This window comes from Emydura macquarii, unplaced genomic scaffold (assembly GCF_026122565.2).
Source record: "Emydura macquarii macquarii isolate MOO-44397 ecotype Brisbane River unplaced genomic scaffold, CSIRO-AGI_Emac_v2 contig_2156, whole genome shotgun sequence".
NCBI lineage: Eukaryota > Metazoa > Chordata > Testudines > Chelidae > Emydura > Emydura macquarii.
In genome coordinates, this window is record NW_027132293.1 from 37,928 (window position 1) to 52,022 (window position 14,095).

Here is a 14,095-nt window from a genome sequence, read left to right on the forward strand (position 1 = left end):
TGAATCTGGGTTTGCCACAGCTGCCCCCCACTTCTCCAGATTTTCTGTGTGGAGCTAGCTGCCTGCCTAACTCATTCCTACAAGAAAAGAGCATCGGTGACTAAGACCCTTGCCTCCAGCAGAGGAGTTCCCAGCTGTCTATTCACAATCACCTCTAGGTGCTGGGAGTCACCTTGCTGCCATCTGCCTGCAGCACAAGGGAGTCTTGCCTGTGCCTGCTGGGTGCCAGCACCCTAACACCACCAGCCTCTCAGCCACTGTACCAGCTGCCCTGGGCTACATCGACCCTGCCTTTGCCCTACAGGTTAACAATAAATGCATCCCAGCCCCCGAGGCCTTCAAAGTGACCCTCTGTGGCATCCAGCCGCACCACTGGATACCCACAGAAATCCCTGGAACAGGGTACCTCTCGGAGCATCCCAATGCTACCTGCAGCAGCAACTGGGAGTTTCCCTTCCTGAAACTGACTCTGCTGTTCGCTGAGATGCTAGGAACCCACTGGGGGAGACACAGGCAGCCCGGGAACCTTTTGTAAAAATGGAGCATTGCTGACTTCGCCCACTCAAAAATCGTAAATCCGCCTCCCAAATCATGTTGTTTTACAGATTATGTGTGGTTTTGGTCTGTCTCTTGATGTCTGAACTCCCCCTGCCACTCCCAGTGTGTGTGTGACAATCAGCAGCCTCCTCGCCCGCATCTATGGAGCAAGCGATTTCTGCCCCATTGCACAAGCTCTCAGCTCATCTGCCTGGTCTCCTGCCCCGCAGTTAATCTGCCCCAACCCTCAAACCAGTCCTGTCCCTCGCAGGCCCTGCATCAGCTCTGCCCCCACATCTGACACCTCCACCCTGTCCAGCCCCCCACATCAACCTGCATCTGCCCCTCCCCCAGCCCCAGGTCAATCTCCCTTCCCTCACCGCATCTGCCCCTCCCCCAGCCCCCAGGTCACTCCCTCTGCCCGCACCGCATCTGCCCCAGCCCCGCCCTCACGTCAGTTCCAGATGTTGACACCACATCTCCCAACCTCACCTCTGCTGCTCCGGCCGCTCCCGGGGTTCTTCACCCCCTTCTCCCCGCCTAGCGGGCTGCAGGGGGGTCCCTACTCCCCGCTCTCCCGTCCCAGGGCGGGCGCTGCACGGAGATGGGAGAACCAGAGGAGCTGGGCTGGCTGCTCTCCGGGGCGGGGGGAGGAAGCAGCTGAGCTGAGCCGAGGCACGTGGGATGAGAGACGCAGCTTCCCGTCAGGATTTGCTGCTTCGCTGTTACCCGGGAGTCAAGCAGACGGGGGGGCAAACACGCCCCGTAACAGCTGCTGAAGCCGCGATCCTCACTCGCTTCCCCATCAGCTCCCGGCGATGGAGGGGGGAGGTTGGAGGAGAGGGATACATTTGTGCAGGAACCAGAGCGTGTCCAGAGGAGGGTAAAACGGGGAGGAGAGGGACAGATGGACAAAACGAGGGACAAGGTGCAGGAGGTGGGGTTCAGAAAAGGGGTGATGCTGCCAGACAGTAGGAGAGGGGAAAACCCCAGGACAAGGTGGGGCAGAGGGGATAAAAGTTACCACAAATAGGGTGAGCCATCTGCCGGGGTGCCAAAATAGGGGGTGGGTGGCTTTGGGTTCCTGGCTTCTCCCTCCCACGGCTGCACAGCCCGTGCCTAGCTACAGCAGCTCTTCTCTGTCTGAAATGATGGACTGAGCCTTGACTCAGGGAGATGTTTTACACAGACGCACGTGCCGCCATAAAATGAACTGATGCTTTTCACGTGTCTTTCCGAGGCTTCAAAAAATTCCTGCTCAGTTTCTGTAGGTGTCCCACGTCTGCACAGGGCCTCACAGCAGCTCACCAACTGGTCTTGTTCTAGATTGCCTGTTTTGGACTCCCTTTGCTGGCATCCACTGGAAATGCAGTTTCACTCCTTTGAATTTATTTTTAAAATAGCATGATTTTATGACAGTGTGTTTGTTGCTGTACTAACAGTCACAGAGGCCAACATCTTCAGCGTTGAGGCCCTGATTATTCAGCACTAGCTGAGGTGGAGCAGGCATTGCATTCACGTGTCTACCAAATGCACGCCTACCAAAACAATTGCTGTCCGTCCAACTCACCAAAGGAGAAAGGAAATGGGGAGGCCAAAAGAAACGCTTCAAAGACACCCTCAAGACAAACACCAAGAGATGCAGCATCGACATCACCCGCTGGGAGACGACCGCCCAAGACAGCTACCTGGTCAGCGAAGGAAGGACCACTTTTGGGGAAAATCGCCTCACGATGGCCATAGAAAAACGCCAGAAGAGAAAGGACAGACTCCTGTCATGCAGCAATCATGGCCCATCCCTGCCTTCCAACACCACCTGCAACATCTGCCAGCGAGTCTGCAGCTCACGGATCAGACTCCTCAGCACCAAAGGACTCATTTAAAATAAACACCTATGGAAGAGATCGTCCTTGTCTTGAGGGATCGCCAATGACTAATAAGAGGACAATGTAATAGCTACCCTCAGGCAACTGCAGGCTAAGTCCAGCTGGAATTTCTCTGTTCATTTCTCCATCCGTCTGTAATGTCTGTTTTTCTTTGCCCAGGGCTGGATAGCAGGTGCTGCAGATTGCGAGTGAGGGGCACCAGCAGAGCTGGGGAGGAAAGTGGGAGCCCAGGGCTGGAGTTGTGTATTTTGTGTCCTGCCTAGCCTGCCCTAGCTAACAGAGCAAGACTATTATGGGATAGCTCAGCCAGTTCTGCCTGGTCTTAGAGTAGGAGAATAAACTCAGTCTGTGTGTTTAAATCTCCCTGTTTTCCTGTCTGCTGGGTTCTCTCTAAGTGCAAGTAACTTCCAAGTACCCAAACATAACAGCTGGATAGCTGGGCCTGCAGGTCGGGAGTGAAGGGCACCAGCAGAGCTGTGGGGATGTGGGGAGCCCAGGGCTGGGATAGCAGGGGCTGTGGGTCAGCAGTGAGGGGCATTGGAAGAACTGTGCAGGAAACGGGGAGTCCATGACTGGATAGCAGGGGCTGTGGGTCGGGAGTGAGGGGCACAGGCAGAGTTAAGGATGGAGCCAGGTGGGGGAAATTAGCCTAGACCCATTGAAGTCGATGAAGCTTTGCTGATTTAAACCAGCTGAAAGTCCGGCTCAAAATTGCTTTTCAAGCCTATTTTGTTAGACATACGGTTGCAGCTGCGCAGCAAGACCTGGCTATTTACTGCACAATTTACTTTCCCAGCCCTTGATAGCCCCTAGTAGCCAGAGGGTGTGTCCTAATCACTTAAATAGTGAGTCCACAGAAAACAAAGTCACAGCCCTGGAGTGAGAGCTTGGGTGTCTCAAGCTTTTTCACCCTTGAGCTCCTGTCTTTCAGGCCTTGTCCATGCTGGAGAAAGGGTGTGTTTTTTACAATGCGATTGCAAATACAAGACAGTGATCTCATTGTACAATCCTAGTGGGGATGAGGCTAGCGACGGTTCACCTCAGCATAGCTAATTACAGTGAACACGAGTCTGCCCAGCCATACCCCATCATTCCTCTCACCCAGTTACACTAAGGTGAAACTAGATTTGCCTGGTCTACACTAGGATTATATAATGAGGGAGAGCAGCCAATGAGGGAAGTGGGGCTGGAATGTTCCTTCCAGAAGCAACACGGGGCAGTCACTTGCCCCCCCAGCATCAGCAGGTGCAAGTCATCTCTGCAGGATACTGTGTAGATGTGTGTCCTACAGGGTCATAGAGATGAACCAGGAGACTGTGTAGAGGGGAGTCCTCCAAGGTCTCAGATACACAGATTCCTGAGCCTAGGGAAGCCCATTTTTTCATTCCCGGAGGCGATGTGTTCTGTGCTCTAAGTGGAAGTGCTGTAAATTGGGGGAAGAAAAATCTGTTTTTTCACATGTATTGGAAGTTGAAAACCTGCTTTAGGTGCACAGCCTTAATCATGGAGATGCTCCTGCCACCTACATAATCACTGCTTTCTCTGTTTTGTATATTTGGACTACAAGCTCTTTCCCTTAGGAGCTGTCTTTCACAATGTGTATATATAATACGATACCGAGCACAATAGGGGTTTGGTCTTTAGTGCAGCCTCTAGCTGCTACTGGACTGAAAATAATCATGGCATCAATAGAAATGGTTACTTCGTAGTCAGACAAGAACGAAATGGGGAAAGACGTGGTATGAGGAACAGGTGGAATATCAGCAGAGAGAATTCCCCAGGCCTAGCAATCTAAATTCCCAATTCTGCAAAATCTTACACTGTGACAAAGTGGAGCAGGGCCTGAGAATGTGGGCTTTGGGGCTCCCTAGTTTTTGGTTGCTGCTGTAACTTTTGATTCATCTGCTGACAAAGTCTTTCTACGCTGTGATCCTGTGAACTAATAAATCCTTCTGACTTCCACATGGGCTGTGAATCGCTTCTGACTGTGAGGCAGGGTGCACGGCCTCTTTGGGGGCGTGGAAGAGTTCCCCAGAGTCCCATCCAGGAGGACTCACTGCGGGGAGCTCAGGCAGAGCAGGGGTGCTGAACCCCCTGTGGCAGCTGCACTGGTGTGTGGAGACTCGAGGGGGGGGGCAGACTCCAAGCATTAGAGCCCTGACTAGCTTCACCCCGAGTGGTTCCAGAGCCGTTCCTTGGGACTTCGACACATACACACATTTCACTGTACTACTGCCAATGGCCCCTTTATTTCAATGTGCTTGAGCTAGAATTAGGCAGGTGCTATGGTTGGGAGTTGAACCGCAGCTCAGAGATCAGAATCTCTCTCTCTACTGGTGAGTATATTTCCTGCTAACACACTTAGTGGCAAATGGCCTGATTCTCCTCTCACAACTTCACACTAGTGCAGATAGTTCAAGGAGTTCCAGTGGCTTTACCTTTGACCAGGATGAGGGAGAGGAGAATAATCCTGTGAACCCAATCAGACTATTCCTGACTTGTACTGGGGTGCAGGAGAGGGGGGCCGTATTTCAGCAAGTGTCAGCTCTATGGGAAGTTTGACTAGCCTATGATAGGGCAGAGGGGAGGTGGTTTGGGTGACCTCATGTGTATTTCCAACCCATGCCATGCTTGCATTGCTTTTAACTTGAATCTGAACTCTGGAGCTGGTGGGCATTTACTGCAAAACAAAGAACACTGGGCGTGTGAGAAACTAAATCCTACTTTATTATGTCAAACGACAAACAAAGCCAGACTCCTTTCCCCTCCCCACCCCTTCCCCAGCCCAGCCAGCACATTTCAGTCCCAGGCCCAGCACATCGCTGCTCCCAACTCCCACATGCACCAGCAAGACAGCAACATTTATCAATGGGGAGACAAGTGCAGAGATGCCACGAGAGATGCTGGGACCCCGTCACAAAAGCAAACGTTCCGAGAGCAGGGAATCCAAAGAGCTGAGATTAGAGGGATGCAGGGTGCGGTGAGTGGGGCACAGACAATCTCTATCGTCCCCATACAGGACAGTGCAGTAGCTTGGGAGGGGGTGACCAGCTAGGTTATTAGGCTCCACATTTCCCTCTGGCCTCAGTGATGGGGATCAGCCTGGCTTCAAGGCTGGCCCAGGCCTGGTGACCTCCCCAGCTTCCTTCTTGCCTGTGCCCAGCTTCGTCATAGAATTGTAAGACTGGAAGGGACCTCGAGGTCTAGTCCAGTCCCCGACACTCATGGCAGGACTAAATATTATCTAGACCTAGTATTATCATCTCATCGATAAGGAGATGCTGCCCCCTCCCACCATCATTCTTTGTGGTGTCTTTCACGGCCCTTTAGGGTTCAGGGGCAGCTTCACACAACACTCACAGGCCAATCCTAGCCTCTCTCTGGCTCCGATGCAGGGAGTTCAGTTCTCAGCCCCAGCAGTTTCCCAGCTCTGTTCTCCTCACCTCCCACCCATTCCTCCTGACTGCATCTCACACCACTGCAGGATCAGGCAGGAACTTCACTCCCGGTTTCAGTCTTGGCCACTCGGAGTGTGAATCTAGCTCTCACCCTCGGTGTTTGTGCTGTGAGATAGTGATAATCGTCATTGTTCAAACAATACAAAAAACCTCATGACAATGGGTTAGACAAAGGTTAAAATTAAATTAAAAAAAAGATTATTCTAACAAATAATCATTTGTCTCACGAAGTCCTCAATAAATCTGAGCTACATCCTGTCAAAGTAAATTAATATCGAAGAGAAAAAAAACACATACTACACAGAGGGCTATAAAACACTTTTTCTTCTGAAGTAGCTAAACCTGCTTTACTTCTTGCCTCAGTATTGGGTTGTATTAGTTACAAAAGTTTTAGCATCATTATAGTTTTAGCATCATTATACTAAAAGAAACAGAGACAAAAAAACAAAACAAAAAAAATCCCCAAAACAAAAACAACTTCCCATCTAAAAATGATCTGGACTAGCCTAGAAAAAACCTGGAAGCAATTTTACCAGTAGATGGAAATAGGGCTATAAAATCAGAAAGGTCAAACTGTGCTTTGAGGTTCAGTGGGATTTCCTTGCCCACTCCCCGGCCTGTGACACTTTCTTCTCTAATCCTCGTGAGTCTGACGTAGCATCATAGAAATCAAAACTGAGATTCCTAAGCATATAGAGCCAAGGACATTGTGGTAAGTGACACTTTGGGAAGTGAAGGAGTAGAAGGGGAGAGGAAATAACTCCATTGCTTAGACAGAGGCTGTTGCATCCAGGGTGCATGAAGGTGATGGAGGAAAAAGAGAATCCTTTGGATTTATCACATTGCCCTCAAATAGTACAGAAGCTAAAACACCACATTTTACTATCCCCACTCCCACTTTTTTAGTATCTATAAAAAGTGTACAAACAATAAATGGTTTTCACCACGGCCTGGAGTAATGTGAGAATATCTGGGAATGAGACAACATGACCCCGAAGGAGGAACTCAGGGACTAGCAATCACGCTGCTAATGTGGGGAGTCAGAACACCTAAGATGCTCAGGGTCAGTTTACACTAGGAAATCTAGTGGTGGGTCACAGAGATGTGCTGGCTAATCCCGATCACATTTCCTACCAGAGAGAGAACCTCAGGGGCTGATGCTGCAGAGGCAGAGGTGGGATCCCCAGGCCCGTGGGCCTCCCACAAAAGGCCCTGTGGAAATCAGTCCCTCTCAGTGGTGCTCACTGAACACAGAAGGGGCAGGGTGAAGGTCTAGAGGGAGTGAGTGATAAAAGGCAGCACCTCTCTCCCCATGCTCTCCCTCTCTTCTCCCACAATCCTCAAACACGCAATAGCCCCAGCAGCCAGCTCACGCTGCTCCCTAGTTCTAGCAGCCCCAACCATTCCATGCCCAGTATCCTCCACAAAACCCACCCTGGTCCCTCAATATTTCAACTCCCCAACCCAGCGCCCTGGGGGATTTGGGGAGGGAAGGAGTCATCAGCCTTCAGAGACACTCCCCTTCCAGGGAACAGCCCTAGGTAATTGGAGTAGCCCAGTCCCGGAGCTGATGGAAGATGGGGGATGGGGACAGGTATCTAGTGTGAAGGTGGGGCCTGGCCCATGTGTCCTTCTCCTAATCTCCATGGAAGGAGGATCCCATCTGGGAAGGGAAGGGAAGGGAAGGGAGGAAGGAACTTCAGCCAGGCAGAGAGAGTGTCTAGAGGAGTTTCTTTTCCTTCCCCTGCCTGTGGCCCATCAGCTCAGCAGCCAGGGCCGCAGCAAAGAAGAGGGGCTGATCGGGGCTTCCCCTCCTCCTCCTGGGGTTTGCTTAGACCAGTCCAACATGGTGTTAGCTCCACTTGGAGCATTTTCCACGCTGAGGACATCTGAGGTTTCTTCCATGTGAGGATTTGCTGATGCCTCATACTATGGGAGCATCAATGGATGCTTCCCACACTTTCAAGGTCTTTCTGTTGTGGGGATCACTGATGTGTGAGCTCAGATTGAATCTTTTCCTGCAGTCAAACTATTTCTAGGGTCTCACTCTTGTGGATTCTCTGATGTTTTGTAAGCTCTGAGTTTACTGAAGCTTTTCCCACAGTCCAGGCATTTATCTTCATAAATGGGTATAGCCTGTGTGGATTCTCTGATATTCTCTGATAAGGTTTGATGGCTGAATAAAACTTTCCCCACAGTCCAAGCATTTATGGGGGCTCTATCCTGTGTGGACTGCCTGATGTCTAATAAGGTTCGTTCTCTCAGTGAAACTTTTCCCACAGTGGAGGTATTTATCAGGTTTATCTCCAGTATGAATTTTTTGATGTCTTATAAGGTGCGAGCTCCGAATGAAACTTTTCCCACAGTCGAGACATTTATAGGGTCTCTCCTCTGTGTGGGTCCTCCAATGCCTAGTGAGGTGTGAGCTGTGGCTAAAGCTTTTCCCACAGGCCAAGCACTTGTGGGGTCTCTCTCCAGTGTGGATTGTCTGATGTGTAACAAGGGATGATTTCTGAATGAAACACTTCCCACATTCCAGGCATTTATATGGTCTTTCTCCTGTGTGGATTCTCTGATGTTTAGTAAGGTTTGATTTGTGACTGAAGCTTTTCTCGCAGTCCAAGCATTTATAGGGCTTCTCTGCTGTGTGGATTCTCTGATGCACAATAAGGCCTGATTTGTGACCAAAGCTTTTCCCACAGTCCAAGCATTTATGGGGCTTCTCTCCTGTGTGTATTGTCTGATGTGAAATAAGGTTTGTTCTCTGAATGAAACTTTTCCCACAGTCCAAGCACTTATGAGGTCTCTCTCCAGTGTGGATTGCCTGATGTGTGACAAGGGCTGATCTCTGTGTGAAACTTTTCCCGCAGTCCAAGCACTTATGGGGGCTCTCTCCTGTGTGGACTGCCTGATGTCTAATAAGGTTTGGTCTCTCAATGAAACTTTTCCTACAGTGAAGGCATTTATGAAGTTTATCTCCAGTATGAATTCTCTGATGTCTAATAAGGTGCGAGCTCCGAATGAAACTTTTTCCACATTCAAGGCATTTATAGGGTCTCTCTCCCGTGTGGGTCCCCCAATGTCCAATAAGGTATGAGCTGTGGCTAAAGCTTTTCCCACAGTCCAAGCACTTATGGGGTCTCTCTCCAGTGTGGATTTTCTGATGTGTAACGAGGGTTGACTTCTGAACGAAACATTTCCCACAGTCCAGGCATTTATATGGTCGTTCTCCCGTGTGGATTCTCCGATGTTTAGAAAGGTTTGAGCTGTTACTGAAGCTTTTCCCACAGTCCAAGCATATATAGGGTTTCTCTCCTGTGTGGGTCCTCCAGTGTGCAGTGAGGTATGAGCTGTGACTAAAGCTCTTCCCACACTCAAAGCATTTATGGAGCTTCTCTTTTGTGTCGGTTTTCTGAGGTATAATAAGGGTTGTATTCTGACTGAGAGAGTCTTCATAGTCAAGATGTTTATAGGGGATCTCTCCCATGTGGATTCTCCCATGCTTAGTAAGGTCTGAGCTGTTATTTAAGCTTTTCCCGTAGTCCAGGCATGGTTTCTCTCCCATATGGATTGTCTGATGTGTAATAAGGTGTGATTTCAGAATGAATCGTTTCCCACATTCGAGGCATTGATTAGGTTTCTCTTCCTTGTGATTTGACTGCTGGACTGTGGTTTCCTCGGGTTCCTTCCATACTCCCCCATATTTAATAGATTCATCCACTTTCTTCCCAAATTGGTTTCTGAGCAGCCTCTCTGACCTGTGCAGATTTCCACAGGCTTTTCCTTGTTCCAAACACTGGGAAAAATTCCCTTCAGTTCTTCTCACAAAGGTCCCCTCTGGTTCCACTTTCCCAGGAAATTCCTGATGTTGATTGTCCTCCTCATTCTCACTCAGTCTCTCATCACCTGCCGGGACAGAGAGACAATCCATACAGGAATCATTGTCTTTTCTGGGGAGAAAGAGCAGTAGCACAAAGGGAGAGTCCAACACAAAGTTTCAGACTGAGCCAGTTGGATTCTACCTTCACATCCCACCCAAAGCCTCACAGGGAAGGACATTTGGGAAACCCCTGCAGCAAACAGGACTGGTGGAAAGCCGTGAGTGATATATGGTGACTGCAACCCTGACTTGGGTGAGATGAGGCAGAATTGAGGCGCTCGCTCACACCACATTTTTGGGATTCTCAACTTTTCCCCTCATTCACCAGATGGTTTCTGTGTCTGTTTCACTGAGTTCTCACCTGCGCAGGTGCCTCTCGGAATCTCACTTTCCTCGCAGACCTGGAGATCAGGGACCCAGGGTTCTGCCCCTCGTTCCAGCTGGGCAATCAGGTGAGGTTTAGGAATGGGAAATCCTGCTCAGGGGGTGAAATGAGACCAGATCAGGAAGCATGGAATCTGGGTAGAGTATTTGTCACAAAGGACATTCCGTGAGTTGAACCTGTCCACCAGCACATGGAATCCAAGGGGATGGGAACTTGGTTACTGAGCTCACTGGGGAGAGGGAGATGTCTGGAAAGGTGAGGGGAATTGTCATGCTGTCACTAGGAGTTTTCAGGACCTGTCCACTCTGGGGGCCTCGCTAACACACACAGCTCTGGAGTTAAACCCCTGCCTATTTCTAAACCTGCAGAGCCCAGAGCCCTCCCCATGGCTGGAGCTAGTCCCAAGAGGGGAGGTGAACAGGGATTCTATGTGTGAGTGAAAAACAATACAGACAGGACAATACATGGCTTCTGCCTCCTTAAAACCTGGAGGGATGGGGTGAGTTAGAAAGTCCATTGGGTTTTGACACCCCTGTCCCTTTGGAGAGCGTATGGAGATGCAAGTCTCTCCCACACAGCAGCTGTGGAGTATAAGACCCGTTCATCTCCAGTCTAACTCACTAGGGAAGAACCTGACCAGATTTGGGAATGCAGACCCCATGGCTTCTCATAACCAAGGAGACAGGAATCTCTTACCCAGTGTGGTCACATTTTCATAATTCTCTTGCATGACGTCCCTATAAAGAGCTCTCTGATCGGGGTCCAGCAGAGCTCCCTGCCCCTCGGTGAAATACACAGCCACCTCCTCAAAGGTCACCGGCATCTGAAACAAATGTTCCCTACTCAGCACCTGCTTCCCCTGCCGCAATCCCACTATTCATGGGAAAGGAAGAAAGAAGTGTAAAAGAAAGCTCTGGAGGGGTGGAACAGAATAGCAGAATCTCATCCCCATCCTGCTCAAAGCAGTCAGGAGACTTCAGGAGTGGCGAGAAAGTGAGAGCTCCTTGTCCCTCCTAGCAGGGGGAGGAAGGCAGGATCTTCCCACTTACCCCACACCTACTAGTCACAGGCTGATATGGGAAGCGGCGCTCTGAGCAGGTGACAGGGAGAGGAGTCCAAACAGCCTCCTCCAATGTTTCTTAGAATCACAGAAATATAGGACTGGAAGGGACCTTGAGATGTCATCAAGTCTCACCTCCTGGCTAGTGGGTTCAGGCTCCAGCATTGGGAATCTGGAAATGTTTCCCTGCCCTGTGCAGGGAGTTTTGTTCCTGTTTCAGAAATGGGGGAATGTTCACCTGCTGCCAATGGGCCTGCTCAGAAAATCAGGCCTAGGTTGAACATGTCCCAGCAGGTTTAACACACCCTGTCCCATCTTATGTATTTCCTGCCCCTGCTCCTCTAGAACAAACCTACTGCAGCTCCCTGAAAATATCCTACCTGAGCTGGATCCACCACAGCCATTTCCCTTCCTGGTACCCTGGAAGACAGGACAATCTGGAGCGAAACAATGTTAATATTCAGCCTGTCAGAGAGAGAAGGGAAATTGGGAGGTTTCAGAAGGGTTCATTTCACTCCCTAATTGCCCCCTGGCTCTTCCTCTGCAGACAGACACTCCCACCAGGACTAAGCCCCCTGAGACAATTTTAAACCCACCCAGGAAAAGTCTTTGAAGTAAACACTAGAAAAGATCAGGATCAAAAGAGCCGCTTTGGGGGATTCCTCCTGACATTGTCCCCAAGGGCAGCACGTCCCCCTAGCAGTGACAATAAGCAGCTTCTCCTCTCTCTGCTCCTCACCCCGTTCCCAGGAAAGTCAGTCTGCCCAAGGTGAGGCAAGGAATGGAGCTGGGAACATCTTTCTCCACTATTGCTCCAGCTGCCCCTTTCAATCTCCTTCCCTTTCTTCCCCTCCTCCTCTCCCCCTACACACTCGCCAGCAGGTCCCTGAAAGGACTGTTTCTGCAGTCACTTTCCTGCCCATCCCAGCACTTTCCCCCGGGTCTCTCTCATCATCTGGAGTCTCGGCTCAGGGGTTGATGTCAGCAGAACCCAGGGCTGCCCTAAGGTGCTAGTTCCAGCCACCAGAGAAAGTCCCATCAGGGCTGGACACAGAGGGGGCTTTAATGAAGGTCTCTTCCCAGCACAGACCACACTGGGGGAGCAGCAGCTGCTCATCTGGGTTCCCAGATTGCAATGGAGGAGGCAGCAGCAGCATCTGACCCAGAGAAACCAACTCCAGGGCTCTCACACCATGTGCAGAGAAAGACAAGGTGGGTGAGGTAACCTCTTTTATCGGACCAACACCTGCTGGTGAAGAGACAGGAGTTGGAGCTACACAGAGCTCTTCTTCGGGCTGGAGAAAGGCCAACACCAGCCTCCTCTCTGCTGGGCTGCTAGCAGCAGCTAATGACTGAGCCTCTCTGGCCTCCCCACGCAGCCCCCACAGACAGCTGGGCAGCTGCTCATCTGGACCCATCCTCTGCTGTTCTGGGGGGGCCTCTGAGCCCTGAACCCTGCACAAAAACCTAAAAGGGACCCTGGTCTGCCCTGTCACCCCCAGACAGTCACCGGTCAGGAGCCAGAACCCAGAAATCATGAGTTTGGCTTAAGAAAGTAATGAACCAGTGTCTGTCGGGCGAGTTCGGTGTGGATGTTGCCTTGGAGCTCCGGTGCCCTTAGAGATTAGCCCCCTGCCCACCTTCCACCGGCAGTAAAAACAACCCCCTGCCCCGTGGGTGAGGCAGCCCCACACACCCCCTGCACCATGGGGGAAGGCGCTGCCATTGTATCTCTCACCATCCCTCTCCGTTATCACTAGCCTCCTCCTTCGCTCCCCTTCTCCCTGCAGCCTCCCCCCCTTGATTTCTCGCTCTCTTCCCTTCCCACTGGCCCACACTCCCATTTTCCTTCCGTCCCAGCCCTGCTCCCATCAGCCCCGTGATTCTCCCCCGGCATCTCGATTCCTAGGAATTGCCTCATCCTCCCTTCAGCTCCCTCCCGCCACCCCCATATCCCATCCTTCCCTGCATCCGCCTTCACCCCCTCCTGCCCTCGCATGTCCCCTCCCCCGGCTCTTCACCCCCCTGGCGGCTCCCACCCCGCTCTGTGCCCCCAGGGGTCGCTGTCCCCTCCCCAGCCCTCGGCTGGCTGCATTCACCCGCCCTGCGAACAATGGAGCTGGCGGCAGCTTCCCAGTCCCCGGGCGGGGGGGAGTCGCAGCCAGCTCCGCTGGGAGCAGCCTGGGGGGCGCAAACCCTCCCCCTGCAGCCAGGGTGTAGCCAGGAGACAGACACCGATGGGGGAGATGGGACGGTCTCTCTTACCTTCCCTCCACGCAGTGCCCCGCTGGGAGGGAGCAGGGGCCGGGTCCCGGCGAGGGGGTCCTGCGGTCTCCGCACTGGGGGAGGCTCCTGGGGGGCAACGGGACCGTTACCCCTCGATATTCACCGCCCCCGGCTGCAGCCGGGATCCGGGCACCCCCCAGCGGCAGGGATCTTGCAAGGAACGTGGGCTCCCCACGGCGCCCCCAGAGTGAGTCACTCCCTGCAGCGAGAGCGATCCGCAGCCACGCCGAGTCCCGTCCCGTCCCGACCTGCCCTGACCGCTTCCCTTCCTGCAGCCGGCCGGGGCCGGGCCGGGCCGGGAGTGACCGACCAGCGCAGCGATCACAGAGTCCCAGCGCCGCATCCCAGCTGCTCCTGGGTCCTAGCGACCAAGGGATGCGCTGCAGCAGCCCTCGCCATGCCCCAGGCCAGACCCTGCATCGAGCGGTCCCTCGGCCCCTAGACACGGGCCGCTTCTCTCGGGCATCGTGCAGAAAAGCCCCGTGTCTGTCACTGGGCGGAAAGGAGAGGCCCAGATCCCGGGGAGGGAGCAGAATGGGCGAGTCTATGGAGATGAGGCCTTGTTCCAGAGAGTCCCTAATATTATCAAGGACAAGGGAGGGG

At 52.2% G+C, this 14,095-nt stretch overlaps 1 pseudogene; it reads right to left on the reverse strand.

Moving 5' to 3' along the window:
* Positions 1 to 13,775, reverse strand: part of LOC137160153 (zinc finger protein 850-like) — a 29,307-nt pseudogene extending 15,532 nt beyond the window's left edge.
* Positions 13,776 to 14,095: the final 320 nt, after the last annotated feature.